Source organism: Metopolophium dirhodum, unplaced genomic scaffold, assembly GCF_019925205.1.
Source record: "Metopolophium dirhodum isolate CAU unplaced genomic scaffold, ASM1992520v1 scaffold10, whole genome shotgun sequence".
Lineage (NCBI taxonomy): Eukaryota > Metazoa > Arthropoda > Insecta > Hemiptera > Aphididae > Metopolophium > Metopolophium dirhodum.
The window spans coordinates 50,001-55,038 of record NW_026869897.1 but is presented as its reverse complement, the minus strand read 5'-3'; the positions used below and the strand labels follow the sequence as shown (position 1 = coordinate 55,038).

At 61.3% G+C, this 5,038-nt stretch overlaps 1 non-coding gene across 1 annotated transcript; it reads right to left on the bottom strand.

The window, feature by feature from the left end:
• Positions 1-333: 333 nt before the first annotated feature.
• On the bottom strand, positions 334-491 carry LOC132953306 (5.8S ribosomal RNA). The gene has a single exon (XR_009665574.1). It is a non-coding gene; the product is annotated as a 5.8S ribosomal RNA (ribosomal RNA).
• Between the last annotated feature and the right edge of the window lie 4,547 nt (positions 492-5,038).

Sequence of the window (5,038 nt, the reverse complement as noted above, 5' to 3'; positions counted from 1 at the left end):
AGCCTGCGGTCCGCGCTCCGCCCGTACGGTGACCGTCCGCGTCCGCGTCTCGGAAGCCGGAGAGGTCCGTGGACTCTCAGCCGACCCGGCCGCGCTCTCGCGCGGCGGGCGGACGGGGACGTGCCGTTTGACGACGCGAGAACCCGTGACTGTTTGCCGTCACAACTTGGGCGGACGACCGGAGGCGGCCGCGCGAGCGCGGTTTTCCACGGTCGAACCGCCAATCTCGCACCACCGGAGCGGCCGACGGGCGGGCGGACAGTCCCCGGGAGGACTGCCGCCGCCGTCGGACGCCTGCCGGCGGCGCATCGGTCTGGCCGAGTATCCGGTATACGACCCTCAGACAGGCGTGGCCCGGGACCCGCGGGTCACCGAGGCCGCAATGTGCGTTCGACTGGTCGATGTTCGTATAACCTGCGGATTACACGACGACGCGCAGATAGCTGCGGTCTTCATCGATCCACGAGCCAAGTGATCCGCTGTTCGGGGTCGGGTGTTTTTTTTTGTCGACGAAACTTCTACCGGCCACGCGCCGTGCGCGGACGCACGGCGGGGCCCGTATGGTCTTTCGACGTTAACCATCTTTCGGTCGACGCTCGGTCGGGGGTCGCGGCGCGCGGGCGGTCGGCGAGCTAGTCGCGAGCGCACGCGGCCACGGGGTCGGATTAGGCGCGCGCGAGACCGGCAAGTGCTGCCGGTACCGCGGGCCCGTCTCTAATGATCCTTCCGCAGGTTCACCTACGGAAACCTTGTTACGACTTTTACTTCCTCTAAACGGCCGATTTCGGTCATCTTCGCGATCGCGCGACGACCCAGCCCCCGAGGGGGCCGAATAACGCGCGTCCACTCCGAAGACCTCAATGCGACCGTTCAATCGGTAGTAGCGACGGGCGGTGTGTACAAAGGGCAGGGACGTAATCAACGCGAGCTGATGACTCGCGCTTACTGGGAATTCCTCGTTCACGTGGAAAAATTGCAAGCCACGATCCCTAAGCACGAAGGAGGTTCAGCGGGTTACCCGGAAGCCTGTCGGCCCAGGAATGTTAACACACGCTGATTCCTTCAGTGTAGCGCGCGTGCGGCCCAGAACATCTAAGGGCATCACAGACCTGTTATCGCTCAGTCTCGTGCGGCTATTTTCGTCCGCCGCCTGTCCCTCTAAGAAGAGTTTAAGCTCCTGGGAGCCGGCGGTAGCCCTAGTAACGTATCGTGATCCGCCGGCGACGGCCGCGAACACGGCGCGCTTCACCACGGAGCCCGACGCACGACGGACGCGCGCCGACCGGAGGTTGCCCCCCGGCCGACACACGCCCGCCGCACGCCGGGACGCGGATGGCGCGGCCGCGCTCGACGACCGCCGTGGACGACGGGCGAACGCGTTCGGGGATACCGGGCCGAGCCGACGGGTACGCGAACACGAACGGCCGAAACCGCCCGCGCCGCGCACACGCCGACCCGGGGTTACCCGCCTAGTTAGCAGGACAGAGTCTCGTTCGTTATCGGAATTAACCAGACAGATCGCTCCACCAACTAAGAACGGCCATGCACCACCACCCACCGAATCAAGAAAGAGCTCTCAATCTGTCAATCTTTCCGGTGTCCGGGCCTGGTGAGGTTTCCCGTGTTGAGTCAAATTAAGCCGCAGGCTCCACTCCTGGTGGTGCCCTTCCGTCAATTCCTTTAAGTTTCAACTTTGCAATCATACTTCCCCCGGAACCGAAAAGCTTCGGTTTCCCGGAAGCTGCCCGCCGGGTCGTTAATGAAACGCCGGCGGATCGCTAGCTGGCATCGTTTACAGTTAGAACTAGGGCGGTATCTGATCGCCTTCGAACCTCTAACTTTCGTTCTTGATCATACGAGAACGTACTTGGCAAATGCTTTCGCGTCAGTTCGTCTCGAGACGATCCAAGAATTTCACCTCTAACGTCTCGGTACGAATGCCCCCGCCCGTCTCTGTTGATCATTACCTCCGGTCCCGAAAACCGGCCCGGCGGGACGCGCGGGCGACTGGCGCCCGCGGCCCGGCGGCCCGCGCACGGAAACGCCCCGGAGGGCGATTTCGCGCGCCCGCGAAGGGCGGAGATGCGCGGGACCGAGGTCTTGTTCCATTATTCCATGCGACCAGTATTCAGGGCCTTTTGACGAGACGGCCGTGAAGCCGCCCCGCCAGATTTGAGCCTGCTTTGAGCACTCTAATTTGTTCAAAGTAAACGTGTCGGCCCGCCGACGGCAATCGGTGAAGATCACCGCGCAGCAAGATTGGAGTAGGCGGCCGCCGTCGTCGAACCCCGACGGCCGCGCGACGCGTGGCCGCGCGGCGCGCCGGAAGCCCGAGACACGTGTCCGCCTGCCGACAATACGTCCGGCCGACGTGCCGGTAACTAACACCCCGAGACGGCTGACGAGCGCGACGACGACCGCGCCGACGGGACACGTGGTCCCGCGACACGGCCGGCCGCGACACGACGGACCGCCAGGGTGGTCCGGCACCGCCCAGACACAGATCCGACTACGAGCTTTTTAACCGCAACAACTTTAATATACGCTATTGGAGCTGGAATTACCGCGGCTGCTGGCACCAGACTTGCCCTCCAATTGATCCTCGTTTAAAGGTTTTAAAGTGTTCTCATTCCGATTACGGGGCCTCGGATGAGTCCCGTATCGTTATTTTTCGTCACTACCTCCCCGTTCCGGGAGTGGGTAATTTGCGCGCCTGCTGCCTTCCTTGGATGTGGTAGCCGTTTCTCAGGCTCCCTCTCCGGAATCGAACCCTGATTCCCCGTTACCCGTTACCACCACGGTAGGCATGGAACCTACCGTCGACAGTTGATAAGGCAGACATTTGAAAGATGCGTCGCCGGTACGGAGACCGTGCGATCAGCTCGAAGTTATTCAGAGTCACCAGGTCTTTGCGCGGGCCGCGATCGGGACGCGCACGAAGCGCGCCGCGACGGGCCGGTTTTGATCTAATAAAAGCGTTCCTCCCGCGAGCGACGCCCGAGGGCGCCGCGACGGTCGGAACTCTGTCGGCATGTATTAGCTCTAGAATTACCACAGTTATCCAAGTAACTTGGGTACGATCTAAGGAACCACAACTGATTTAATGAGCCTTTCGCGGTTTCACCTTAATGCGGCTTGCACTGAGACATGCATGGCTTAATCTTTGAGACAAGCATATGACTACTGGCAGGATCAACCAGGGATCTCGGTTTTACAACAACTGCGTCCCGTGACGGATCCCCGCGGCGACGCCGACCAAGGGGCGACGACGACGCGGACACTCGTCTCGGGACGCGTGCGTCCGAGCGCCGGTCCGCCCGTGGGCGAGCCGACGCCGAGGAAGGTCGAAACGACCGTGACCGGTATACGGTCACGGCGCACGACCGACCGCGGTTCGAGTGGGATACGTGCGCGGACGGGCGCCCGTAAACCGCGCGCTTCGGTCGACGCGAGCGCCGCACTGAGCACCCGCAGAACGCGGGGCGACTGCGGCGGCGGTCGCGTGCGGTAGACCGAACACACGCGGAGAGCGAGCGCTCGCCCGACGCGACGTGACCCGTGCGTTGACGAGAGTCGGGGTTAGCGCGTACGCCGTCCGTTTTCAGCGGACGGAGAATTACCGCGCTAGCGCCTCTCGCCAGGTTTATAACGGCCCCCAGCCGAGATCGTGGGGGAAGCCGGGACGCGACGCGAAGTCCGTCGTCCCGGGGCTTCGCCCCGGCGACCGCCGGGCACGGCGACGATGGCCGGCCGCGGCGGGAATGTTTTGGCGTCGAGAGCTCGTAACTTGCGGAACGGTAACGGGAGTCGTCATCGATTTTTGAAAAAAACGATTTGCGCGTCGGAGGCCCACCGGAAGGCGGGCCTGCGACGCCGGTTGAGTTTTGCCACTCGGCGTGCGAGATGGGTCGGTCGCCGAAACTTGGACGGATACCATCGAAGGGCACTGGATTGCTGACCATTCCGAAGACTGGGGCAGACCGGTGCGCGGCGATGGACGCGTCGGCTTCGGCGTCGCCCGTGGCTTTGCTGTCGTACGTGATTGGCGATCGGACGCCGGCGGAACGCCGACGACCGAGTCGCTCACAAATTTACAAAATCTCGAGTTTCACAATGTGCGACGGGGGTATTCACGCGTAGTGGTACACCCGAGTCGAAGGAACTTCGCCATCACCGTGCGTAGCGGTTAGCCGAGAATCGAAAATCCGTCAATCACCGTGCGTAGCGGTTAGGCGAAAATCACAAAATCCGTGCGTAGCGGTACGGCCGCGGATAAAGGATTACCGATTTAAATGTCGCGGACACCGGTGTCCTATAGTACTCGGAACGTACGACGTGAACACGTCTCGGGTACGTCGAGATCGAACCAACGGTTAACGAGTTATTGCACACGGAAAAACTACGTTCGAAAAGTTGAATTCGAAATCGTGTCGACGGACATCGCCGGGGCTGCCGTCATGTGCACCACCCCGGCACCGACGAATAACCGAGGACGTCGAGTGAAAAAAAAAAATCGAATTTTCACACACGGTGGTCCGTGCGACGAGACGGTACGGCGGGCGCGCAGCTCGGCGACGGTAATCACCCCTGTAACGTCGCGGTCAGCGCAGAAATTCTACGCGGTAAAGGTTTTCGGCAAAGGGGGATATCCCTGGACAACGACTCTGCGGTCTGCCCGTGATGAACGGTACGGTCGATGTCACCGGCAAACCGTGAAAACGGTTGACCGAGACCCCGCCGTCGGAATACAGTCAATCACAGTGCGTAGCGGTTAAGCGAAAATCAAATATCGGTCTATCTCCGTGCGTAGCGGTACGGCCGCGGATAAAGGATTACCGATTTAAATGTCGCGGACACCGGTGTCCTATAGTACTCGGAACGTACGACGTGAACACGTCTCGGGTACGTCGAGATCGAACCAACGGTTAACGAGTTATTGCACACGGAAAAACTACGTTCGAAAAGTTGAATTCGAAATCGTGTCGACGGACATCGCCGGGGCTGCCGTCATGTGCACCACCCCGGCACCGACGAATAA